The sequence below is a fragment of the Pristiophorus japonicus genome, unplaced genomic scaffold (assembly GCF_044704955.1).
Source record: "Pristiophorus japonicus isolate sPriJap1 unplaced genomic scaffold, sPriJap1.hap1 HAP1_SCAFFOLD_221, whole genome shotgun sequence".
NCBI classification, from domain to species: domain Eukaryota; kingdom Metazoa; phylum Chordata; class Chondrichthyes; family Pristiophoridae; genus Pristiophorus; species Pristiophorus japonicus.
In genome coordinates this window covers 48,357-74,387 of record NW_027251919.1, presented here as the reverse complement: position 1 = coordinate 74,387, position 26,031 = coordinate 48,357, and the positions used below count along the sequence as shown (strand labels likewise).

Sequence of the window (26,031 nt, the reverse complement as noted above, 5' to 3'; positions counted from 1 at the left end):
GAGAGAGAGGGGAAGGGGAGAGAGAGCTGAAAGGGAGAGAGTGGGGAAGGGGAAAGAGAGAGGGGAAGGGGAAAGAGAGAGGGGAAGGACTGAAAGAGAGAGGGGAAGGGGAGAGAGTGGGGAAGGAGTGAGAGACGGAAGGGGAGACAGCGAGGAAGAAAAGGAGGTGGGGAAAGAGAGGAAGGGGATGGAGAGAGAGAGTGTGGAAGGGAGGGGAGAGAGAATGGAAGGAGTGGGAGAGAGGGGGAGGGGAGAGAGCGGAAGGAGTGAGAGAGAGGGGGATGGGGAAGGGGATGGGGAGACTGGTTGGAAGAGAGAGCGGCAGGGGAGAGAGAGGGAGGACAGGAAAAGAGAGGTTCAGGGGGAGAGAGGGGGAAGGAGTGAGAGTGAGAGGGGAGGGGAGAGAGAGAGCAGAAGGAGTGAGAGAGGGGGGAAGGGGAAAGAGAGAGGGGGAGGAGTGAGAGAGAGGGGAGGGGGAGAGAGAGAGAGGGGTGAGGGGAGACAGCGAGAAGAGAGGGAGTTCGGAAAAGAGAGGGAGGGGATGGAGAGAGTGAGGGGAAGGAGTGAGTGAGGGAAGGAGAGAGGGGAATGAGTGAGAGACAGGGAAAGCGAGAAAGTGGGAAAGTGAGAGAGGGGTAAAAAGATGTAGAACGGGTCATGATGGGTGGTAGAAATGTAAATCTATAAATACTTTGTGTAACCACCAGAGGGCTCATCCCCTGGAGTCCCAAGGGATCCCACAATCCCTTGGGCGCACCTGTACTTAAGGAGGCCTCACAGGCTGGAGAGGCACTCTGGAGACCTGTAATAAAAGACTAAGGTCACACTTTGCTTTGAGCCCGCAGTATCTGGTCAGACTCTTTATTCATACACAACAACTGGCGACGAGATACTGATGACGAACCCAACGATGCAGAGAACAGTGGGCATCCTGGAGAAATTTTCGGAGGGAGATGATTGGGAAACCTTCGTGGAGCGACTCGACCAATACTTCGTGGCCAACGAGATGGAAGGAGAAACGAACGCTGCCAAACGAAGGGCGATTCTCCTCACCGTTTACAGGGCACCAACGTATGGCCTCATGAAAAACCTGCTTGCTCCAGCGAAACCCACAGAGAAATCGTACGATGAGTTGTGCACACTGGTCCGGGAGCATCGGAACCCGAAGGAAAGTGTTCTGATGGCGAGGTATCGGTTCTACACGTACAAGAGGTCTGAAGACCAGGAAGTGACAAGCTATGTCACCGAGCTAAGGGGCCTTGCAGGACATTGCAAATTTTGAAGAACATGCTCAAGGACTTCTTTGTACTTGGCATTGGCCACGAAACTGTACTTCGCAAACTTTTGACTGTAGAGACCCCAACCTTGAGTAAGGCCATAGCGATAGCCCAGGCGTTTATTGCCACCAGTGACAATACTAAGCAAATCTCTCAGCACACAAGTGCTGTTGTTTTATAAACCTTTTATGATGAGGAGAAGGAGGGGAGAGGGAGAGGAGAGGAAGGGAGAAGGGGGTAGTCTGAAAGGAAAGGGAAAAAAGAGAGACAGGCATTTAAATACTAAATTAGGCCTTAGTGAGATTTGAACTCACAATTTCTGGTTTACTGGACAGTGCTCGAACCCCTGAGCTATAAAACCACCTAATCTGGCAAGAAAAGGGGAAAGAGCAGGAATGAGCATGAAAGAGAGGGGAAGGGAATCGAGAGAGTGGAAGGAGTGAGAGAGAGGGGGAGGAGAAAGAAAGAAAGAGAGGGAGGGGAAGGAGGAGAGACAGGGGGGAAGAGGAGAGAGTGGGGAAGGGGAGAGAGAGGGGAAGGGGAGAGAGAGGGGGAAGGGGAGAGAGGGGGAAGGGGAGAGAGAGGGGAAGAGGAGAGAGAGGGGAAGAGGAGAGAGTGGGGAGAGAGTGGATAGGGGGGAGACTGGGTTGAGAGGGAGAAGGGGAGAGAGTGGGGAAGGGGAGAGAGTGGGGAAGGGGAGAGAGTGGGGAAGGGGAGAGAGAGGGGAAGGGGAGAGAGAGGGGAATGAGTGATGAACAGAGACGAGGAAAGCGAGAGAGCGGGAACGAGTAAAAAGAGGCAGAATGTGTAGTGATGGGGAAAGCAGGGAGAGAGGGAAAGGAGAGAGAGACAAGAATAGGGAAACCTTTTCTTCTCGGGTCGGTCTTGGTGCTGTTTATTATTTATAATTAAACACCTTGTTAATTGACGGTGAATTTAAATACTGAGTAAATTTTGAGGAGGCTCCGCTGAAAGCTGAAGACACAAAACCAGGTTTACTAAACCAGTGCTCTAACCCCTGAGCTACAGAGTCACCGACTTTGGGGAAGACAGGGGAAGGAGCAGGAAAGAGATGGGAAGGGAAAAGAGAGAGTGGAAGGGGAGAGAGAGGGGTAAGGGGAGACAGGGAGGAAGAAAGAGGAAAAGGGGAGAAACAGAGGGGGAAAGGAAAGAGGGGGGAAGGGGAGAGAGTGTGTGGAAGGGAGAGAGAGAGTGGATGGAGTGAGAGAGGGAAGAGGAGAGAGGGGCGAGGAGTGGTTAGCGGACAGAGGGGTTGGGGAGAGAAGTAAGATAGACGAGGAAGGAGGGAGAGGATAAGGAGTGGGGAGAGAATGAAAGTAGAGAGGGAAGGGGAGAGAGAGAGGGGAAGGAGTGGGGAGAGAATGAAAGTAGAGAGGGAAGGGGAGAGCAAGAGAGGGGAAGGGAAGAGAGAGGGGGAAGGAGAGAGGATGAGGCAAGGGAAGGGGAAGAGGCAGAGGGGAATGAGTGAGAGACGGGGAAAGCGAGATAGCGGAAAAGTGAGAGAGGGGTAAAAAGATGTAAAACGGGTCGTGATGGGGAAGGGAGAGAGAGATTTGGAAGTGGAGAGAGAGTGTAAGAGAGACGAGAAGAGGAGAGGGGGAAGGATGTGAGGGGAGCCTGTAGTTCCAATGTCGGTCTCGGAGCTGTTTAATATTCATAATTAAAGCCCTTGTTAATTGACGGTGAATTTAAATACTGAGCTAATTTTGAGTAGACCCCAGTGAGATTTGAACTCACGACCCCTGAAGATAGGGAGAAAGAGAGAGGGGAATGGGAGAGAGAGAGGCGGGCAGGCGAGGTGGAGAGAGGGAGGGAAGGGGAGAGAGGGGGGAAGGGAGAGAGGGAGAAAGACGGGAGATACAGTTGGGAGGGGGAGAGAGTGGGGAAGATGAGAGAGGGGGGAGAGAGTGGGTAGAGAGTGGGGAGGGAGAAAGGGAGAGAGGGGGGAATGGGCCAGAGTGGGAAGGGGAGAGTCTGATGGGAATGGGGAGAGCGAGAGCGAGGGAAGGAGAGAAAGGGAGGAGGGAGTGGGCGTAAAATGTGGAGACAGGGGAGGGGAGGGAGAGAGTGAGGGAGAAAATGAAAAAGGAGAGGGGAAGGAGTGAGTGACAGTGGACGGAGAGAGAGGGGGAAGGGGCGAGAGAGGGGGAAGGGGAGAGAGAGAGGGGGAAGAGGAGAGAGAGGGAGGGGAAGGAGAGGGGGAAGGGGAGGGAGAGAGGGGAAGGGGATCAAGAGGGAGAGGAAGGAGAGGGAGAGGGAGGAGGAAATGAGTAGAGAAGAGAGAGGGAACGGATGTGAGAGTGGAAGATGTGAGAGGGGGGGCGAATGGGAAAGAGAGAGGGGAAGTGAAGAGAGAGGGAGCGGAATGAGTGATAAAGAGAAACAGGTAGAATGTGCAGTGATGGGGAAAGCAGGGAGAGAGGGAGAAGGGGAAAGGAGAACAGGAGAGTCTTCTGTTCCAGGGTTGGTCTCAGAGCTGTTTAATATTTATAATTTAAATACTGAGCTAATTTTGAGTAGACCCCAATGATATTTGAATCTACGATTTCTGGCTTATTAGACCAGTGCTCTAACCCCTGAGCTATGGAGTCACCTGCGCTGGGAAATACAGGGGAAGGAGCAGGAAAGAGAGGGGGAGGGAGAAGAGAGAGTGGAAGGAGTGAGAGGCAGGGGAAGGGGAGAGAGAGGGGAAGGGGAGAGAGAGAGTAGGGTAGGGGAAAGATATGGAGGGAGGGGGAGAGAGTGGTGAAGGAGTGAGAGAGCGGTGAATGGGAGAGAGGGGGAAGGGAGAGAGGGGTAGGAGTGAGAGAGAGTATAACGAGTGTTTAAGAGCGGGAAGGGGAGTGGGGGAAGGGGAGAGAGGGGGAAAGGGAGAGAGCGGGGTAGGGGAGAGCGTGGAGAGGGCGAAAGGGAGAGAGTGGGGAATGGGCCAGAGGGGGAGGGAAAGAGTCTGATGGGAATGGGGAGAGCGAGAGTAAGGAAAGGAGAGAAAGGGAGGAGGGAGAGAGTGAGGGAGGGAGACAGGGGAGGAGAGAGAGTGAGTGGCGGAGAAAATGAAAAGGGAGAGGGGAAGGAGTGACCAACAGTGGACGGAGAGAGGTGGTCAAGGAAGAGAGAGGGGGGAGGGGAGAGAGAGAGGGAAGCAAAGAGAGAGAGGGGGAAGGGGAAGGGAGGGTGAGGGGGAAGGGGAGAGAGGGAGGGGGAAAGGGAAGGTGGGGAAGGGGAGAGAAGGGGATGGGGGGGAAGGGGAGAGAGAGGGAAGCAGAGAGAGAGAGTGGGGAAGAGGAGAGAGTGAGGAATGAGTGATAAAGAGAAATGGGGAAAGTGAGAGAACGGGAAAGAGTAAAAAGAGGCAGAATGTGCAGTGATGGGGAAAACAGGGAGAGAGGGAGAAGGGGAAAGGACGGGTAAGGGGGCAAAATGAGAATAGGAGAGTCTTCTATTCCAAGGTCGGTATCAGAGCTGTTTAATATTTATAATTAAAGTCTTTGTTAATTGATGGTGAATTTAAATACTGAACTAATTTTGAGTAGGCCTCAGTGAGATTTGAACTCATGACCCCTGGTTCACAAGACCAGTGCTCTAACCCCTGAGCTATGGAGCCACCTGTTTTGTGAAGAACAGGGGAAGGAACAGGAAAGGGAGGGGAAGGGAAAAGAGAGAGTGAAAGGAGTGAGAGAGAGCGGGGACAGCGGGGAAAGTGGGGAGAGAGGGAGAAGGGGAGAGAGTGGGAATGGGCCAGAGGGGGAGGGGGAGAGTCTGGTGGGAAAGGGGAGAGCGAGAGCGAGGGAAGGAGAGAAAGTGAATGGGAGAGATGGGGGAAGGGGAGAGAGGGGGGAAGGTGAGAGAGGGGGGAAAGTGAGTGTGAGGGGAAGGGAGAGAGAGGGGGAAGGATAGAGAGTGAGGGGAGAGAGGTGGAAGGACAGAGGGTGAGGCGAGGGAAGGGGAAGAGGCAGAGGGGAATGAGTGAGAGACGGGGATAGCGAGATAGCGGGAAAGGGAGAGAGGGGTAAAAAGATGTAGAACGGGTCGTGAGGGAGAAGGGAGAGAGACATTTGGAATGGGAAAGTGAGTGTAAGAGAGACGAGAAGAGGAGAGGGGTAAGGGTGTGAGGGGAGCCTGTTGTTCCAGGGTCAGGCTCAGAGCTGTTTAATATTTATAATTAAAACCCTTGTTAATTGACGGTGAATTTAAATACTGAACTAATTTTGAGTAGGCCGCAGTGAGATTTGAACTCACGACCCCTGGGGACAGGGAGGAAGAGAGAGGGGAAGGGGAGTGAGAGAGGCGGGGAGGGGAAAGAGAGGGAGAAAGTGGCGAAGGAGTGAGAATGCGGTGAATGGGAGAGAGGGGGGCGGAAGGGGCGGGAGAGGAGAGAGAGGGAGAAGCGGAGAGGGAGAAGGGAAGAAGGGGAGAGAGAAAGGGAAGGGGAGAGAGGGAGGAGGAAGGGGAGAGAGAAGGCGAGAGAAAGGGGAGAGGGAGGGAGGGAGGGGGAAGGTTAGAGAGAGGGAAGGGGAGAGAAGAAAGAGGAAGATGTGAGAGAGAGGGGGAAGGGGAAAGAGAGGGAGGGGAACAGGGGAGAGAGGGGTAAGGGGAGAGGGAGGGGAATGAGTGATAAAGAGAAACGGGGAAAGCGAGAGAGCGGGAAAGAGGCAGAATGTGTAGTGATGGGGAAAGTGACGAAAGGAGAACAGGATAGACTTTTCTTTCAGGGTTGGTCTCAGAGCTGTTTTATATTTATAGCCTTTGTTAATTGACGGTGAATTTAAATACTGAGTTAATTTTGAGTCGGACTCTCTGAGATTTTAACTCACGACCCCTGGTTTACTAGACCAGTGCTCTCACCCCTGAGCTATGGAGCCACTTGCTTCGGGAAGAACAGAGGAAGGAGCAGGAAAGAGAGGGGAAGGAAAAAGAGAGAGTGGAAGGAGTGAGAGAGAGGGGGAAGGGGAGAGAGAGGGGAAGGGGAGAGTGGGGAAGGAGTGAGAGAGGGAGGGGGAAAAGGAGTAAGGGAGGAAGAGAGAGGGGAAGAGGAGAGAGTGTGTGGAAGGGAGGGAGAGAGTGGATGGAGTGAGAGAGGGAAGGGGAGAGAGGGGGAAGGAGTGATTAGTGGACAGAAGGGTTGGGGAGAGAAGTAAGATAGACGAGGAAGGAGAGAGAGGGGAAGGAGTGGGGAGAGAATGAAAGTTGAGAGGGAAGGGGAGAGAGTGAATGAAGGAAAGAGACGGGGGAAGGAGAGAGGGAGAGGGGAGAAAATGGGTAGAGAAGAGAGAGGGAACAGTAAATACAGGATGATGTGTGAGAGAGGGGGAAGGGGAAAGAGTGGGGAAGGGGAGAGAGTGGGGAAGGGGAGAGAGTGGGGAAGGGGAGAGAGAGGGGAAGGGGAGAGAGTGGGGAAGGGGAGAGAGAGGGGAAGGGGAGAGAGTGGGGAAGGAGAGAGAGTGGGGAAGGGGAGAGAGTGGAATGAGTGAGAAAAGTAGCGGGGAAAACGAGAGAGCGGGAACGAGTAAAAAGAGGCAGAATGTGTAGTGATGGGGAAAGTAGGGAGAGAGGGAAAGGGGACGATAGGGGAGAGAGACAAGAACAGGAAAGCATTTTGATCTCGGGTCAGTCTCGGAGCTGTTTAATATTTGTAATTAAAGCCCTTGTTAATTGACATAAATTTAAATTTTGTGAAGACCCCACTCAGATTTGAACCTACGACCCCTGGTTTACAAGACCTGTGCTCTAACCCCTTAGCTATGGAGCCACCAACTTTGAGAAAGACAGGGGAAGGAGCAGGAAAGAGAGGGGAAGGGAAACGAGCATGGAAGGAGTGAGAGAGGGCGGGGATAGCGGGGAAAGTGGGTAGAGAGGGAGAAGGGGAGAGAGAGGGAATGGGCCAGAGGGGGAGGGGGAGAGTCTGATGGGAAAGGGGAGAGCGAGAGCGAGGGAAGGAGAGAAGGGGAGGTGGGAGGGGGCGAGACGAGGGGAGGAGAGGGAGAGAATGGGGGACAAAATTTAAAGGGAGAGGAGAAGGAGTGTGCAACAGTGGAAGGGGAGAGAGAGAGAGGGGGGGAAGGGGAGAGAGAGAGATAGAAGGAGAGAGGAAGGGGAAGGGGTGAGAGAGAGGGAAGGAGAGAGATAACGAGGGAAGGGGAGAGAGACAGGGTGAGGGGAGAGAGTGTGAGCAAAGGGAAGAGAGAGAGGGGGAAGGGGAGAGAGAGAGAGGGGAAGGGGAGCGAATGGGGAAGGAGTGAAAGAGAGGGAGAAGGGAAGAGAGTGGGGAAGGAGTGAGAGAGAGGGAAAAGGGGAGACAGGGAGGAAGAGAGAGGGGAAGGGGAGAGACAGAGGGGGAGAGGAAAGAGAGGGGAAGGGTGAGAGTGTGTGGAGGGAGGGAGAGAGTGGATGGAGTGAGAGAGGGAAGAGGAGAGAGGGGGAAGGAGTGTGGAGTGAATGAAAGTAGAGAAGGAAGTGGAGAGCAAGAGAGTGGGAAGGGAGGGAGGGGGAAGGAGAAAGTGGGGAGAGGGGAATGAATGAGAGGCGGGGAAAGCGAGATAGCGGGAAAGGGAGAGAGGGGTAAAAAGATGTAGAACGGGAGAGAGAGAGTGTTACAGAGGGGAGCCTGTTGTTCCAGGGTCGGTCTCGGAAATGTTTAATATCCTTGTTAACTGATGGCGAATTTAAATACAGAATTAACTTTGTGTAGGCCGCATTGATATTTGATCTTATACCAAACCACTGCTTTAACCCCTGCGCTATGGAGCCAGCTGCTCTAAAAATGACAGGGGAGGAGCAGGAAAGAGAGGGGAAGGGAAAAGAGAGAGTGGAAGGGGTGAGGGAGAGAGGGAAGGGGAGAGAGAGAGAGGAACGGAAGAGAGTGGTGAAGAAGTGAGAGGGAGAGGGAAGGGTAGATGAGGAGAAAGAGAGAGGGGAGAGAGAGAGGGATGGGGAAAGAGAGGTTAAGGGAAGAGAGGGGGAAGGAGTGAGAAAGAGGAGAGAGCAGAAGGGGAGTGAGACAGGGAGAGGGGAGTGAAGTGAAGGGGAAGGGAAAAGAGAGGAAGGAGTGAGAGAGAGGGGGGAAGGGTGACAGGGAGGGGAAGGGGAGGGGAGACAGGGAGGGGGAGGGGAGAGAGAAGGGAAGGAGTGGGGAAGGGGAAAGGGAGAGAGATGGGGAAGGGAAAGAGAGGGGAAGGAGAGAGAGAGGGAGAAGCGGAAAGGGAAAAGAGAGTGAGAGGAGGGAGGGTAAGTAGTGAGAGAAAGGGGGGAAGGGTGACAGGGAGGGGAAGGGGAGGGAGGGAGGTGGGGAGGGGAGACAAGGAGAGAAGGAGGTGGGGAGAGAGAAGGGAAGGAGTAGGAAAGAGGGAAGAGAGAGGGGAAGGGGAAAGGGAGAGAGATGGGGAAGGGAAAGAGAGGGGAAGGAGAGAGAGAGGGAGAAGTGAAGTATCTGAAAGGAAAGGGAAAAGAGAGCAAGAGGAGGGAGGAAGTAGTGAGAGAGAGGAGAGGAAGGGGAAAGAAGTGAGAGAGTGGGGGGAGGGCAGAGAGAGGGGGAGAACCTGAAAGGAAAGGGAAAAGTGGTAGGAATAAGAGACAGGTATTTAAATACTAAATTAGGCCCCAGAGAGATTTGAACCCACAACCCCTGGTTTATTAGATCAGTGCTGTAACCCCTGAGCTATGCAGCCACCTGCTTTGGGAAAGACAGGGGAAGGAGCAGGAAAGAGAGGGGAAGGCAGAAGAAAGAGTGGAAGGAGTGAGAGAGGGGGGTAAGGGAAAGAGAGGGAGGGGAAAGGGAGAGAGGTGGGGGGGGGAAGGGGAGAGAGAGGGAGAAGGGGAGAGAGGGGGGAGAGAGGGGGGAATGGGCCAGAGGGGGAGGGGGAGAGTCTGATGGGAAAGGGGAGAGCGAGAGCGAGAGAAGGAGATAAAGGGAGGAGGGAGGGGGGCGAGAAGAGTGGAGACAAGGGAGGGGAGGGAGAGAGTGGGGGAGAATATTAAACGGGAGAGGGGATGGAGTGAGCGACAGTGGGAGGGGAAAGAGGGGGAAGGGGATGGAACGGGAGAGGGTGAGGGGGGAAGGGGAGATATAGGGGAATGAGAGTGAGGGGGGGAAGGAAAGAGAGGGGGGCAAGGAGAAAGAGAGAGAGGGGAGAAAATGGGTAGAGGAGAGAGAGGCAACAGTAAATAGAGGAAGATGTGTGAGAGAGGGGGAAGGGGAAAGAGTGGGGAATGAGGGAGAGAGGGGGGAAGGGGAGAGAGTGGGGAAGGGGAGAGATAGGGGAAGGGGAGATTGAGCCAGAGGGGGAGGGGTAGAGTCTGATGGGAAAACGAGAGAGCGGGAACGTGTAGTGATGGGGAAAGTAGGGAGAGAGTGAAAGGGCGGGTCAGGGGTCGATAGGGGAGAGAGACAAGAACAGGAAAGCCTTTTGATCTTGGGTCAGTCTCACGACCCCTGGTTTACAAGACCAGTGCTCTAACCCCTGAGCTATGGAGCCACCTGTTTAAGGACACACAGGGGAAGGCACAGGAAAGAGAGGGGAAGGGAAAAGAGAGAGTGGAAGGAGTGAGAGAGAGGGGATGGGGAGAGAGAGGGGAAGGGGAGATTGAGAGGGGGGAATGGGCCAGAGTCTGATGGGAAAGGGGAGAGCGAGAGCGAGGGAAGAAGATAAAGGGAGGAGGGAGGGGGCGAGAAGAGTGGAGACAGGGGAAGGGAGAGAGAGTGGGAGGGAAAATGAAAAGGGAGAGGGGAAGGAGTGAGCGACAGTGGAAGGGGAGAAAGAGAGGGAAAGGGAGAGAGAGAGTGGGGGAAGGGGAGGGAGAGAGGGAAGGGGAGAGAAATGGGGAAGGAGAGGGGGGAGGAGAGAGATGAGGGGAACGGAGACAGCGGGGAAGGAGAGAGATAGCGAGGGAAGGGGAGAGGGAGAAGGGGAAGGTGCGAGAGCGACGGGGGAAGGAGAGAGAGAGGGAAGGGGAGAAAATGAAAAGGGAGAGAGGAAGGAGTGAGCGAAAGTGGAAGGGGAGAGAGAGGGGGAAAGGGAGAGAGAGAGTGGGGAGGGAGTGAGGGAAGGGGAGAGAAATGGGGATGGGGAAGGGGAGAGAGGGGGGAGAGATGGGGGAAGGGGAGACAGCGGGGAACGAGAGAGATAACGAGGGAAGGGGCGAGTGAGAAGGGGGAAGGTGCGAGAGCGAAGGGGGAAGGAGAGAGAGTGACAGTGGAAGGGGAGAGAGAGAGGGAAGAGGAGAGAGGGGGAAGGAGAGAGCGAGAGTGGAAGGGGAGAGAGAGGAGGAATTGGGTAGAGGAGAGAAAGGGAATGGGTGAGAGAGAGGGGGAAGGGGAATGAGTGGGGAAGGGGAGAGAGTGGGGAAGGGGAGAGGGGAATGAGTGATAAAGAGAAAAGGGGAAAGCGAAAGAGCGGAACGAGTAAAAAAAGGCAGAATGTGTAGTGATGGGGAAAGCAGGAAGAGAAAAGGGATGAAAGTTGAGCTTTCTTTCAGCTTTGGTCTCAGAGCTGTTTTATATTTATCAGCAAATTTAAATACTGAGCTAATGTTGAGTAGGCCCCAGTGAGACGTGAACTCACGACCCCTGGTTTACCAGACTAGTGCTCTAACCCCTGAGCTATGGAGCCACCTGCTTTGTGAAGGACAGGGGAAGGAGCAGGAAAGTGAGAAGAAGGGAAAAGAGAGGGAGAGGCAGGGGAGATTGAGAGGGGAGAATGGGCCAGAGGGGGAGGGGGAGGTCTGATGGGGAAGGGGAGAGCGAGAGCGAGGGAAGGAGAGAAAGGGCGAGAAGAGTGGAGACAGGGGAGGGGAGAGAGAGAAAATGAAAAGGGAGAGTGGAAGGAGTGAGCAACAGTGGAAGGGGAGAGAGAGATGGGGGGAAGGGGAGAGGAAATAGAGGGGAAGAGGAGAGAGAGAGTGGATGTTGTTGCAGGGTCAGTCTTGGAGCTGTTTAATATTTATAATTAAAGCCCTTGTTAATTGACAGTTAATTTTGAGGAGGCCCCACTAAGATTTGAACATGCAACCCATGGTTTATAAGTCTAGTGCTCTAACCCCTGAGCTACTAAGCTGCATTTAGAGATGACAACAGGGAAAGGAATAGGAAAGAGAGGGGAAGGAAAAAGAGGGAGTGGAAGGATTGAGAGCGAGAGGGAAGGGGAGAGAGAGGGGGAAGTGAGAGAGAGGAAGGGGGATGGGGAGAGAAAGGGGTAGGGGAGAGAGGGTGGAAGGTGAGGCGAGAAAGGAATGAGTGAGAGACAGGGAAAGCAAGATGGTGGGGAATGGGCAAGTCTGATGGGAATGGGGAGAGAGCGAAGGAAGGGAGGAGGGAGTGGGTGGAAGGGGAGAGAGAGAGGGGGAAGTGGAGAGGTGAGAGATAGCAAGGAAAGGGGAGAGACCGGAGGATGGGGAGAGAGACAGGAGGAAGGGGAGAGAGACAGAGGGGAAAATGGGTAGAGAAGAGAGAGGGAACAGAAAGGGGAGAGAGTGCCACACATGAGAGATGCACATTTAAATACTAAACAAATGTTGAGTCGGCCCCCGTGAGACTTGAACCCACGACCCCTGGTTTACTAGACCAGTGCTCTAACCCCTGAGCTATGGAGCCAGCTGCTTTGTGAAAGACAGGGGAAGGAGCAGGAAAGGAAAAGGGAGATTGTGATGGGAAAGCGAGAGCGAGGGAAGGAGCAAGAAAGGAAGGACTGAGCAACAGTGGAAGGGGAGAGAGAGATGGGGGGAAGGGGAGAGGAAATAGAGGGGAAGGGGAGAGAGAGAGTGGATGTTGTTGCAGGGTCAGTCTTAAAGCTGATTAATATTTATAATTAAAGCCCTTGTTAATTGATGGTTAATTTTGAGTAGGCCCCAGTAAGATTTGAACATACAACCAATGGTTTATAAGTCTACTGTTCTAACCCCTGAGATACTAAGCTGCATTTGCAGATAACAACAAGGAAAGGAGTAGGAAAGAGAGGGGAAGGGAAAAGAGGGAGTGGATGGATTGAGAGCGAGAGGGAAGGGGAGAGTGAGGAAGGGGAAAGAGAGACAGGGGGATGAGGAGAGAAAGAGGGAGGGAAAGGGGAGAGATACCGAGGGAAGGAGAGAAGGTGGAGGGTGAAGAGGAGAGAAGAGAGATGGGAAAAGCAAGATGGTGGGAAAGGGAGAGAGTGGGGAATGGGCCAGAGGGGGAGGGGGAGGGGGAGAATCTGATGGGATTGGGGAGAGAGCGACGGAAGGGGAGAAATGGAGGACGGAGTGGGTGAAAAAAGTGGAAAGAAAATTGAGAGATGGGGAAGGGAAGAGAGAGAAAGACAGGAGGAAATGGGTAGAGAAGAGAGATACATATTTAAATACTTATCAAATTTTGAGTAGGCCCCAGTGAGATTTGAACTCACGACCCCTGGTTTACAAGACCAGTGCTCTAACCCCTGAGCTATGGAGCCACCTGCTCAATGGAAAATAGGGAAAGGAGCAGGAAAGAGAGAGGAAGAGAGACAGCGAGGCAGAGAGAGGCGAAGTGGAGAGCGAGAGTGGAAGGAGTGAGAGAGAGGGGAAGGGGAGAGAGAGGTGGAGGAACGGGAAAGAGTGGTGAAGGAGTGAGAGAGAGAGGGAAGGGTAGATTAGGAGAAAGAGAGAGGGGCAGCGGAGAAAGAGAGTAACGGGGAAAGAGAGGTTGAGGGAAGAAAGGGGGAAGGAGTGAGAAAGAGTGAAGAAGAGGAGGGAGCAGAAGGGGAGTGAGACAGGGGGAGGTGAGAGAACTGAAGAGGAAGGGAAGAGAGGGAAAGGAGTGAGAGAGGGGGAAGGGGAGATAGGGAGGTATGTAGAATGTAGAAGGGGGAGAGAGAAGGGAAGGAGTAGGAAAGAGGGAAGGGGGAAAGAGAGGGAGGGGAAGGGGAGAGAGATGGGGAACGAAAAGAGAGGGGAAGGGGAGAGAGAGGGAGAAGGGAAGAATCTGAAAGGAAAGGGAAAGGAGAGAGAGAGGAGGGAGGGGAAGGAGAGAGAGGGGGAGGAAAGGGAAAGAGATGTTAAGGAGAGAGAGGGGGAAGGACTGAGAGAGAGAGAGGGGGAGGGCAGAGAGAGGGAGAACCTGAAAGAAAAGGGAAAAGAGTGGGAGGAATGAGAGACAGGTACTTAAATACTAAATTAGGCACCAGTGAGACTTGAACTCACGACCCCTGGTTTACTAGACCAGTGATCTAACCCCTGAGCTACGGAGCCACCTGCTTTGGGGAAGTCAGGGGAAGGAGCAAGAAAGGGAGCGGAATGGAAAAGAGCGACTGGAAGGAGTGAGAGAGAGGGGGAGGAGAAAGCGAGGGAGGGGAAGGGGAGAGAGAGGGGGGAAGAGGAGAGAGGGAGAAGGGGAGAGAGGGGGGAATGGGCCAGAGTGGGTAGGGTGAGAGTCTGATCGGAAAGGGGAGAGCGAGAGCGAGGGAAGGAGAGAAAGGGAGGTTGGAGGGGGCGAGAAGAGTGGAGACAGGGGAGGGGAGGGAGAGAGTGGGGGAGAAAATGAAAAGGGAGAGGGGAAGGAGTGAGTGACAGTGGAAGGGGAGAGAGAGAGGGGGAAGAGAAGAGAGAGGGGGAAGGGGAGAGAGAAAGAGGGAGCAGAGAGAGAGAGAGAGAGAGAGAGGAGGAGGAAATGGACAAAGGAAAGAGAGGGAATGTTTGAGAGAGAGGAAGATGTGAGAGGGGGGGGGAAGGGGAAGGGAAAGGAGACAGAACGTGTCGTGATGGGGAAAGTTGGAGAAGAGAAAAGGAAGGGAAAGGAGAACCTTTTGTTCCATGGTCAGTCTCGGAGCTGTTTAATATTTATAATTAAAGCCCTTGTGAATTGACGATGAACTAAAACACTGAGCTAATTTTGAGTAGGCCTAAGTGAGATTTCATATCACGGCCCCTGGTTCACGAGACCAGTGCTCTAACCCCTGAGCTATGGAGCCAGCTGCTTTGGGGAAGTCAGGGGAAGGTGCAGGAAAGGGAGGGGAAGGGAAAAGAGCGACTGGAAGGAGTGAGAGAGAGGGGGAAGAGTAAAGAGAGAGGGGAAGGGGAGCGAATGGGGAAGGAGTGAGATAGAGGGAGAAGGGAAGAATCTGAAAGGAAAGGGAAAAGAGAGTAAGAGGAGGGAGGGAAGAGAGTGGGGAAGTAGTGAGAGAGAGGAGGGGAAGGGGAAAGAAGTGAGAGAGAGGGGGAGAACCTGAAAGGAAAGGGAAAAGTGGGAGGAATAAGAGACAGGTATTTAAATAATAAATTATGCCCCAGATAGAATTGAACCCACGACCCCTGGTTTACTAGACCAGTGCTCTCAACCCTGAGCTATGGAGCCACCTACTCCATTAAAGACAGGGGAAGGAGCAGGAAAGAGAGGGGAAGGGAAAAGAGAGAGTGGAAGGAGTGAGAGAGGCTGGAGGAAGGGGAGAGAGAGGGAGAAGGGGAGAGAGGAGGGAATGGGCCAGAGGGGGAGGGGGAGTCTGATGCAGAAGGGGAGAGTGAAAGCGAGAAAAGGAGATAAAGGGAGGAGGGAGGGGGGGGGCGAGAAGAGTGGAGACAGGGGAGGGGAGGGAGAGTGGGGGAGAAAATGAAAAGGGAGAGGGGAAGGAGTGAGCGACAGTGGAAGGGGAGAAAGAGAGGGAAAGGGAGAGAGAGAGTGGGGGAAGGGAAGGGAGAGAGGGAAGGGGAGGGAGAGAGGGAAGGGGAGAGAAATGGGGAAGGGGAAGGGGAGAGAGAGGGGGGAAGGCGAGAGATGGGGGGATCAGAGACAGGGGGAAGGAGAGAGATAGCGAGGGAAGGGGAGAGGGAGAAGGGGAAGGTGCGAGAGCGACTTGGGAAGGAGAGAGAGAGAGGGAAGGGGAGAAAATGAAAAGGGAGAGAGGAAGGTGTGAGCGAAAGTGGAAGGGGAGAGAGAGGGGGAAAGGGAGAGAGAGAGGGAAAGGGAGAGAGAGGGGGAAAGGGAGAGAGAGAGGGGGAAGGGAGAGAGAGGGGGAAAAGGGGAGGGAGAGAGCGAAGGGGAGAGAAATGGGGATGGGGAAGGGGAGAGAGAGGGGGGAGAGAGATGGGGGGAAGTGGAGACAGCGGGGAAGGAGAGAGATAACGAGGGAAGGGGAGAGGGAGAAGGGGGAAGGTGTGAGAGCGACGGGGGAAGGAGAGAGAGAGAGGGAAGGGTAGAAGAGAGTGAGGGATGGGGAAAGAGGAGCGAGAGGGGCAGGGGAGAGAGGGGGAAGGAGAGAGAGGGGAAGGAGAGAGAGGGGAAGGAGAGAGAGAGAGGGGAAGGGGAGAGAGGGGAATGAGTGATAAAGAGAAACGGGGAAAGCGAGAGAGCGTAAAAAGAGGCAGAATGTGTAGTGATGGGGAAAGCAGGAAGAGAGGGAGAAGGAGAGTTTTCTGTCAGGGTCGGTCTCAAAGCTGCTTTATATTTATCAGTGAATTTAAACACTGAGGTTAATTTTGAGTAGGCCCCAGTGAGACTTGAACTCACGACCCCTGGTTTACTGTACCAATGCTCTAACCCCTGAGCTAAGGAGCCACCGGTTTTGGGGAAGACAAGGGAAGGAGCAGGAAAGAGAGAGGAAGGAAAAAGAGAGGGAAGGGAAGGTGGAATGGGGACAGTCTGATGGGAAAGGGGAGAGCGAGAGCGAGGGAAGGAGAGAAAGGGAGGAGGGAGGGGGTGGGAAGAGTGGAGACAGGGGAGGGGAGAGAGAGAGTGGGGGAGAAAAGAAGGACTGAGCGACAGTGGAAGGGGAGACATGGAGGAAGAGAGGAAGGGGAGAGCGAGAGTGGATGTTGTTGTATCGTCAGTCTTGGAGCTGTTTAATATTTATAATTAAAGCCCTTGTTAATTGATGGTGTATTTTGAGTAGTCCCCAGTAAGATTTGAACATACAACCAATGGTTTATAAGTCTAGTGCTCTAACCCCTGAGCTACTAAGCTGCATTTGCAGATGACAACAGGGAAAGGAGTAGGAAAGAGAGGGGAAGGGAAAAGAGGGAGTGGAAGGAGTGAGAGCGAGAGGGAAGGGGAAAGAGAGGGGCAAGTGAGAGAGAGAGAGGAAGGGGAAAGAGAGACAGGGGGATGAGGAGAGAAAGCGGGAGGGGAGAGAGAGAAGGGGAGAGAGGGTGGAGAGAGTGGGTCGGGGAGAGAGGAAAAGGGGAGAGATACCGAGGGAAGGAGAGAAGGTGGAGGGTGAAGAGGGGTAGGGGAGAGGAGAGAGAAGAGAGAGTGAGCAAAGGGAAGAGAGATGGGGGAAGGGGTGAGATAGGGGAGGAGAGAGAGAGGGGGGAAGGTAGAGAGAGGGGGAAGGGGAGAGAGAGAGGGGGAGGAGAAAGAGAGAGGGAAGGAAATGGACAGAGGAGAGAGAGGGAATGTTTAAGAGAGAGGAAGTTGTGAGAGGGAGGGGTAAGGGGAAGGGAAAAGAGACAGAACGTGTCGTGATGTGGAAAGTTGGAGAAGTGAAAAGAACAACCTTTTGTTCCAGGGTGGGTCTCGGGGCGGTTTAATTTTTATAATTAAAGCACTTGTTTAATTGACAGTGAATTTAAATACTGAGCTAATCTTGAGCAGGCCGCAGTGAGATTTAAACCCATGACCCTTCGTTTACGAGACCCGCTCTCTAACCCCTGAGCTATAGAGCCACCTCTTCTGGTGCAGATAGGGGAAGGAACAGGAAAGAGAGGGGAAGGGAAAAGAGAGAGTGGAAGGAGTGAAAGAGAGGGAGAAGGGGAGAGAGAGGGGAAGGGGAGCGAATGGGGAAGGAGTGAGAGAGAGGGAGAAGGGGGTGTTTGGGGAAGGAGTGAGAGAGAGAGGGAAGGGGAGACAAGGAGGAAGAGAGAGGGGAAGGGGAGAGACAGAGAGGGAGAGGAAATAGAGGGGAAGGGGAGAGAGTGTGTGGAAGGGAGGGAGAGAGTGGATGGAGTGAGAGAGGGAAGAGGAGAGAGGGGGAAGGAGTGGTTAGCGGACAGAGGGGTTAGGGAGAGAAGTAAGATCGACGAGGAAGGAGAGAGAGGGGAAGGAGTGGGGAGTGAATGAAAGTAGAGAGGGAAGGGGAGAGCAAGAGTGGGGAAGGGGAGAGAGAGGGGAATGGTAGTGAGGGGGAAGGAGAGAGGGTGAGGCGATTGAGGGGAAAGGGGCAGAGGGGAATGAGTGAAAGACAGGGTAAAAAGATGTAGAATGGGTCGTGATGGGGAAGGCAGAGAGGGCTTTGGAAGGGTGTGAGGGGAGCCTGTTGTTCCAGGGTCGGTTTTGGTGCTATTTTATATTTATAATTAAAGCCCTTGTTAATTGATGGTTCGTTTAAATACTAAGTTAATTTTGAGTAGGCCCGAGAACGATTTGAACTCACAACCAATGGTTTATAAGTCTCGTGCTCTAACCCCAGAGCTATTCAGCCACATTTCCAGAAGGCAACAGGGAAAGGAGTAGGAATAGAAAAGAGAGAAAGGAGAATAAGTGAGAAAGTGAGATTTGAACTCACTACCCCTGGTTTATTAGACCAGTGCTCTAACCCCTGAGCTATGGAGCCACCTGCTCTGCAAAAGAAAGGGGAAGGAGCAGGAAAGAGAGGGGAAGGGAAAAGAACGAGTGGAAGAAGTGAGAGAGACAGGGAAGGGGAGAGAGAGGGGAATGAGTGAGAGAGAGGGGGAAGGGGAGAGAGAGGGGAAGGAGTGAGAGAGACGGGGAAGGGGAGAGAGAGGGGAAGGAGTGAGAGAGAGGGGGAAGGGGAGAGAGAGGGGATGGAGTGAGAGAGAGGGGGAAGGGGAGAGAGAGGGGAAGGAGTGAGAGAGAGGGGGAAGGGGAGAGAGAGGGGATGGAGTGAGAGAGAGGGGGAAGGGGAGACAGGAAGAGGAAGGGGAGAGAGCGATGCGGGGAGGGGAGACAGGGAGGGGAAGGGGAGAGAGTGAGGTGGGGAGGGGAGACAGGGAGGGGAAGGGGAGTGAGCGAGGTGGGGAGAATGTAGAAGAGTGGAGAGAGAAGGGAAGGAGTAGGAAAGAGGGAAGAGAGAGGGGAAGGGTAAAGAGAGGGAGGGGGAGGGGAAGGGGAGAGATGGAGAAGGGAAAGAGAGGGAGAATGGGAGAGAGCGGTAGAGGAGTGAGAAAGAGTGAAGCAGAGGAGAGAGCAGAAGGGGAGTGAGACAGGGGGAGGGGAGAGAAGTGAAGGGGAAGGGAAGAGAGGGGAAGGAGTGAGAAAGAGGGGGAAGGGGAGACAGGGAGGGGAAGGGGAGAGAGCGAGTGGGGCGGGCAATAATCAAGGGAATAATGGAGGAATAATGGAGGCATGTGAAAAAGGAACGGCAGTAGTCATGGAGGATTTTAACCTACATATCGATTGTTCAAATCAAATCGCACAGGGTAGCCTGGAGGAGGAATTCATAGAATGCATACGGGATTGTTCTTAGAACAGTATGTTACAGAACCTACAAGAGAGCAAGCTATCTTCGATCTGGTCCTGTGTAATGAGACAGGAAAAATAAACGATCTCTGAGTAAAAGATCCTCTCGGAATGAGTGATCACAGTATGGTTGAATTTGTAATACAGATTGAGGGTGAGGAAGTTGTGTCAGAAACGAACGTACTATGCTGAAACAAAGGGGACTACAGTGGGATGAGGGCAGAGTTAGACTGGAAACAAGGACTAAACGGTGGCACAATTGAGGAACAGTGGAGGACTTTTAAGGAGCTCTTTCATAGTGCGCAACAAAAATATATTCCAGTGAAAAAGAAGGGTGGAAAGAGAAGGGATAACCAGCCGTGGATAACCAAGGAAATAAAGGAGAGTATCAAATTAAAGACCAATGCATATAAGGTGGCCAAGGTTAGTGGGAAACTAGAAGATTGGGAACATTTTAAACAACAGCAAAGAATGACTAAAAAAGCAATAAAGAAAGGAAAGATAGATTACGAAGGTAAACTTGCACAAAACATAAAAACAGATAGTAAAAGCTTTTACAGATATATAAAACGGAAAAGAGTGACTAAAGTAAATGTTGGTCCCTTAGAAGATTAGAAGGTGGATTTAATAATGGGAAATGTGGAAATGGCTGAGACTTTAAACAATTATTTTGCTTCAGTCTTCACAGTGGAAGACACAAAAACCATGCCAAAAATTGCCGGTCACAGGAATGTGGGAATGACAATCACTATCACTAGGGGGGTAGTGCTGGACAGGCTCATGGGACTCAACGTAGACAAGTCCCCTAGTCCTGATGAAATGCATCCCAGGGTATTAAAAGAGATGGCGGAAGTTACAGCAGATGCATTTGTAATAATCTACCAAAATTCTCTGGACTCTGGGGAGGTACCAGCGGATTGGAAAGCAGCTAATGTAATGCCTCTGTTTTAAAAAGGGGGCAGACAAAAGGCAGGTAACTATAGGCCGGTTAGTTTAACATCTGCAGTGGGGAAAATGCTTGAAACTATCATTAAGGAAGAAATAGCGGGACATCTAGATAGGAATAGTGCAATCAAGCAGATGCAGCATGGATTCATGAAGGGAAAATCATGTTTAACTAATTTACTGGAATTCTTTGAGGATATAATGAGCATGGTGGATAGAGGTGTACCGATGGATGTGGTGTATTTAGATTTCCAAAAGGCATTCGATAAGGTGCCACACAAAAGGTTACTGCAGAAGATAGAGGTACGCGGAGTCAGAGGAAATGTATTAGCATGGATAGAGAATTGGATGGCGAACAGAAAGCAGAGAGTCGGGATAAATGGGTCCTTTTCGGGTTGGAAATTGGTGGTTAGTGGTGTGCCACAGGGATCGGTGCTGGGACCACAACTGTTTACAATATACATAGATGACCTGGAAGAGGGGACAGAGTGTAGTGTAACAAAATTTGCAGATGACACAAAGATTAGTGGGAAAGCGGGTTGTGTAGAGGACACAGAGATGCTGCAAAGAGATTTAGATAGGTTAAGCGAATGGGCTAAGGTTTGGCAGATGGAATACAATGTCGGAAAATGTGAGGTCATCCATCTTGGGGAAAAAAAACAGTAAAAGGGAATATTATTTGAATGGGGAGAAATTACAACATGCTGCTGTGCAGAGGGACCTGGGGTCCTTGTGCATGAATCCCAAAAAGTTAGTTTGCAGGTGCAGCAGGTAATCAGGATGGGGAATGGAATGTTGGCCTTCATTGCGAGAGGGATGGAGTCCAAAAGCAGGGAGGTCCTGCTGCAACTGTACAGGGTATTGGTGAGGCCGCACCTGGAGTACTGCGTGCAGTTTTGGTCACCTTACTTCAGGAAGGATATACTAGCTTTGGAGGGGGTGCAGAGATGATTCACTAGGTGGGAGTACAGAGACGATTCCGGAGATGAGGGGGTTACCTTATGATGATAGATGGAATAGACTGGGTCTTTAGTCGTTGGAGTTCAGAAGGATGAGGGGTAATCTTATAGAAACATTTAAAATAATGAAAGGGATAGACAAGATCGAGGCAGTGAGGTTGTTTCCACTGGTCGGGGAGACCAGAACTAGGGGGCACAGCCTCAAAATACGGGGGAGCCAATTTAAAACCGAGTTGAGAAGGAATTTCTTCTCCCAGAGGGTTGTGAATCTGTGGAATTCTCTGCCCAAGGAAGCAGTTGAGGCTAGCTCATTGAATGTGTTCAAGTTACAGATAGATAGATTTTTAACCAATAAGGGAATTAAGGGTTACGGGGAGCGGGCGGGTAAGTGGAGCTGAGTCCACGGCCAGATCAGCCATGATCTTGTTGAATGGCAGAGCAGGCTCGAGGGGCAAGATGGCCTACTCCTGTTCCTAATTCTTATGTTAAAGGAAAAGGAAAGGAGAGAGGAGGGAGGGAAGAGAGCAAGAGTGGGAGGGAGGAAGGGGAAAAATGTAGATCAGATAGAGGGAGAGAACCTGAAAGGAAAGGGGTATTTAAATAGCAAATTAGGCCCCATTGAGACTTGAACCCACAACCCCTGGTTTACAATGCCAATACGCTACACCCTGAGCTATGGAGCCACCTACTCTGAACAAAACAGGGGAAGGAGCAGGAAAGAGAGGGGAAGGGAAAAGAGAGAGTGGAAGGAGTGAGAGAAAGAGGGGGAAGGGGAGAAAGAGTGGATGGAGTGAGAGAGGGAAGGTGAGACAGGGAGGAAGAGAGAGGGGTATGGGAGAGAGAGGGAGGGGAAAGGGAGCAAGAGGGGAAGGAATGAGAGGGAGGAGAGAGGAGCAGGGGGAGAGTGGGAAGACGGGAGTGAGAGGGGAAGGGGGAAAGAGAGAGGAAGGGGAGGGGGAGGGAGAGGGAAGGAGTGAGGAAAGAATGAAGTAGAGAGGGTGAAGTGAGGGAGGGGGAAGGGGGGAGAGGGAAATAAAGATGTAGAATGTGTTGTGATGGGGAAGGGAGAGAGAGAAGGGGAGAGAGGGTGGAGAGAGTGGGTAGGGGAGAGAGGGAGAGGGGGGAAGGTGAGAGGGTGAGGCGAAGGAGATGGGAGAGAGTGAGAGAGGGGAATGAGTGAGAGACGGGGAAAGCAAGATGGTGGGAAAGGGAGAGAGGGGTAAAAAGATGTAGAACGGGTCATGATGGGTGTTATATATGTAAACCTATAAATACCTTGTGTAACCACCAGAGGGCTCATCCCCTGGAGTCCCAAGGGCTCCCACAATCCCTTGAGAGCACCTGTACTTAAGGATGCCTCACAGGCTGGAGAGGCACTCTGGAGACCTGTAATAAAAGACTAAGGTCACACTTTGCTTTGAGCCCGCAGTATCTGGTCAGACTCTTTATTCATATACAACAACTGGCGACGAGATACAGATGACGAACCCAACGATGCAGAGAACAGCGGGCATCCTGGAGAAATTTTCGGAGGGAGATGATTGGGAAACCTTCATGAAGCGACTCGACCAATACTTCGTGGCCAACGAGATGGAAGGAGAAGCGAACGCTGCCAAACGAAGGGCGATTCTCCTCACCGTTTGCAGGGCACCAACGTATGGCCTCATGAAAAACCTGCTTGCTCCAGCGAAACCCACAGAGAAATCATACGATGAGTTGTGCACACTGGTCCGGGAGCATCGGAACCCGAAGGAAAGTGTTCTGATGGCGAGGTACCGGTTCTACACGTACAAGAGGTCTGAAGGCCAGGAAGTGGCAAGCTATGTCACCGAGCTAAGGGGCCTTGCAGGACATTGCAAATTTTGAAGGACATTTGGAGCACATGCTCAAGGACTTCTTTGTGCTTGGCATTGGCCACGAAACTGCACTTCGCAAACTTTTGACTGGAGAGACCCCAACCTTGAGTAAGGCCATAGCGATAGCCCAGGTGTTTATTGCCACCAGTGACAATACTAAGCAAATCTCTCAGCACACAAGTGCTGCTACAAGTACTGTGAACAAAGTGATGTTGTTTTATAAACCTTTTATGATGGGGGGAGAGAGAGGGGGGAGGTGGGGAGGGGGCAAGGAGAGGAAAAAGAGGGGAAAAGGAGAGAGAGAGAAAGGTAGAAGGGGGGAGTCTGAAAGGAAAAGGAAAAGTGAAAAGCCAGAGGCAGAAGAGAGAGAGGCATATTTAAATACTAAACTAATTTTAAGTAAGCCCCAGTGAGATTTAAACTCACAACCCCTGGTTTACAAGACCAGAGCTCTAACCCCTGAGCTATGCAGCCACCTGCTTTAATGATGACAGTGGAAGGGACAGGAAAGAGAGGGGAAGGGAGACAAGGCAGAAGTGAGAGGGGAAGGGGAGAGCGAGAGTGGAAGGAGTGAGAGAGAGTGGAAGGGAAGAGAGAGGGAGAGGAACGGGAGAGAGTGGTGAAGGAGTGAGGGAGAGAGGGAAGGGTAGATTAGGAGAAAGAGAGAGGGGCAGGGGAGAGAGAGAGGGACGGGGAAAGAGAGGTGAAGGGAAGAAAGGGGGAAGGAGTGAAAAAGCGTGAAGAAGAGGAGGGAGCAGAAGGGGAGTGAGACAGGGGGAGAGGAGAGAAGTGAAGGGGAAGGGAAGAGAGGGAAAGGAGTGAGAGAGGGGGAAGGGGAGACAGGGAGGGGAAGGGGAGATGGGGAGGTGGGGAGAATGTAGAATGTAGAAGGGGGGAGAGAGAAGGGAAGGAGTAGGAAAGAGGGAAGGGGAAGGGGAGAGAGATGGGGAACGGAAAGAGAGGGGAAACATAGAAACATAGAAACATAGAAAATAGGTGCAGGAGCAGGCCATTCAGCCCTTCTAGCCTGCACCGCCATTCAATGAGTTCATGGCTGAACATGAAACTTCAGTACCCCCTTCCTGCTTTCTCGCCATAACCCTTGATCCCCCGAGTAGTAAGGACTTCATCTAACTCCCTTTTGAATATATTTAGTGAATTGGCCTCAACTACTTTCTGTGGTAGAGAATTCCACAGGTTCACCACTCTCTGGGTGAAGAAGTTTCTCCTCATCTCGGTCCTAAATGGCTTACCCCTTATCCTCAGACTGTGACCCCTGGTTCTGGACTTCCCCAACATTGGGAACATTCTTTCTGCATCTAACCTGTCTAAACCCGTCAGAATTTTAAACGTTTCTATGAGGTCCCCTCTCATTCTTCTGAACTCCAGTGAATACAAGCCCAATTGATCCAATCTTTCTTGATAGGTCAGTCCCGCCATCCCGGGAATCAGTCTGGTGAACCTTCGCTGCACTCCCTCAATAGCAAGAATGTCCTTCCTCAAGTTAGGAGACCAAAACTGTACACAATACTCCAGGTGTGGCCTCACCAAGGCCCTGTACAACTGTAGCAACACCTCCCTGCCCCTGTATTCAAATCCCCTCGCTATGAAGGCCAACATGCCATTTGCTTTCTTAACCGCCTGCTGTACCTGCATGCCAACCTTCAATGACTGATGTACCATGACACCCAGGTCTCGTTGCACCTTCCCTTTTCCTAATCTGTCACCATTCAGATAATAGTCTGTCTCTCTGTTTTTACCACCAAAGTGGATAACCTCACATTTATCCACATTATACTTCATCTGCCATGCATTTGCCCACTCACCTAACCTATCCAAGTCACTCTGCAGCCTAATAGCATCCTCCTCGCAGCTCACACTGCCACCCAACTTAGTATCATCCGCAAATTTGGAGATACTGCATTTAATCCCCTCGTCTAAATCATTAATGTACAATGTAAACAGCTGGGGCCCCAGCACAGAACCTTGCGGCACTCCACTAGTCACTGCCTGCCATTCTGAAAAGTACCCGTTTACTCCTACTCTTTGCTTCCTGTCTGACAACCAGTTCTCAATCCACGTCAGCACACTACCCCCAATCCCATGTGCTTTAACTTTGCACATTAATCTCTTGTGTGGGACCTTGTCGAAAGCCTTCTGAAAGTCCAAATATACCACATCAACTGGTTCTCCTTTGTCCACTTTACTGGAAACATCCTCAAAAAATTCCAGAAGATTTGTCAAGCATGATTTCCCTTTCACAAATCCATGCTGACTTGGACCTATCATGTCACCATTTTCCAGGGAAGGGGAGAGAGGGGGAGAAGGGAAGAATCTGAAAGGAAAGGGAAAGGAGAGAGAGAGGAGGGAGGGAATAGAGAGTGAGAGAGAGGAGGGTAAGGGGAGAGAAAGGGAGGAAGCGGAAAGAGATGTTCAGGGGGGAGAGGGGGATGGAGTGAGAGAGAGAGCGGGGGAGGGCGGAGAGGGGGAGAACCTGAAAGAAAAGGGAGGGAGGAATGAGAGACAGGTACTTAAATACTAAATTAGGCCCCAGTGAGATTTAATCCCACGACCCTTGGTTTACTAGACCACTGCTTCAACCCCTGAGCTATGGAGCCACCTGCTCTGGGAAAGACAGGGGAAGGAGCAGGAAAAAGAGTGGAAGGGAAAATAGAGAGTGGAAGGAGTGAGAGAGAGAGGGGGAGGAGAAAGAGAGGGAGGGGAAGGGGAGAGAGAGGGGGGAAGAGGAGAGAGGGAGAAGGGGAGAGAGGGGGGAATGGACAAGAGGGGGAGCGGGAGAGTCTGATGGGAAAGAGGAGAGCGAGAGCGAGGGAAGGAGAGAAAGGGAGGTGGGAGGGGGCGAGAAGAGTGGAGACAGGGGAGGGGAGGGAGTGAGTGGGGGAGAAAATGAAAAGGGAGAGGGGAAGGAGTGAGTGACAGTGGAAGGGGAGAGAGAGAGCGGGGGAAGGGAAGAGAGAGGGGGAAGGGGAGAGATAGGGGGAAGGGAAGAGGAGAGAGGGGGAAAGGGGAGAGATAGGGGGAAGGGAAGAGGAGAGAGGGGGAAAGGGGAGAGATACCGAGGGAAGGGGAGAGGGTGGAGGGTGAATGGGGGAAGGGGAGAGGAGGGAGAGTGAGCGAAGGAGAGAGAGAGGGAGGAAGGGAGAGAGGGGGGGAAGGGGAGAGAGAAAGGGGGAGGAGAGAGAGAGAGATGAGGAGGAAATGGACAAAGGAGAGAGAGAGAATGTTTGAGAGAGAGGAAGATGTGAGAGGGAGGGGGAAGGGGAAGGGAAAAGAGACAGAACGTGTCGTGATGGGGAAAGTTGGAGAAGAGAAAAGGACGGGAAAGGAGAACCTTTTGTTCCAGGGTCAGTCTCAGAGCTGTTCAATATTTATAATTAAAGCCCTTGTTAATTGATGATGAACTAAAACACTGAACTAGCCCAAGTGAGATTTGAACTCACGACCCCTGTTTACTAGGCTAGTGCTCTAACTGCTGAGCTATGGAGCCACCTGCTCTGGTACAACCAGGGGAAGGAGCAGGAAAGAGAGGGGAAGGGAAAAGAGCGAGAGGAAGGAGTGAGAGAGAGGGGGAAGAGGAAAGAGAGAGGGGAAGGGGAACGAAT

At 52.3% G+C, this 26,031-nt stretch overlaps 6 non-coding genes across 6 annotated transcripts; all 6 read right to left on the bottom strand.

The window, feature by feature from the left end:
* Nucleotides 1-4,829: 4,829 nt before the first annotated feature.
* Nucleotides 4,830-4,902, bottom strand: trnat-ugu (transfer RNA threonine (anticodon UGU)). Its single transcript has one exon. It is a non-coding gene; the product is annotated as a tRNA-Thr (tRNA).
* A 5,928-nt stretch (nucleotides 4,903-10,830) lies between these two features.
* On the bottom strand, nucleotides 10,831-10,903 carry trnat-ggu (transfer RNA threonine (anticodon GGU)). The gene has a single exon. It is a non-coding gene; the product is annotated as a tRNA-Thr (tRNA).
* A 907-nt stretch (nucleotides 10,904-11,810) lies between these two features.
* trnat-agu (transfer RNA threonine (anticodon AGU)) lies at nucleotides 11,811-11,883 on the bottom strand. The gene has a single exon. It is a non-coding gene; the product is annotated as a tRNA-Thr (tRNA).
* A 759-nt stretch (nucleotides 11,884-12,642) lies between these two features.
* trnat-ugu (transfer RNA threonine (anticodon UGU)) lies at nucleotides 12,643-12,715 on the bottom strand. Its single transcript has one exon. It is a non-coding gene; the product is annotated as a tRNA-Thr (tRNA).
* A 702-nt stretch (nucleotides 12,716-13,417) lies between these two features.
* trnat-agu (transfer RNA threonine (anticodon AGU)) lies at nucleotides 13,418-13,490 on the bottom strand. Its single transcript has one exon. It is a non-coding gene; the product is annotated as a tRNA-Thr (tRNA).
* A 9,319-nt stretch (nucleotides 13,491-22,809) lies between these two features.
* On the bottom strand, nucleotides 22,810-22,882 carry trnat-ugu (transfer RNA threonine (anticodon UGU)). The gene has a single exon. It is a non-coding gene; the product is annotated as a tRNA-Thr (tRNA).
* Between the last annotated feature and the right edge of the window lie 3,149 nt (nucleotides 22,883-26,031).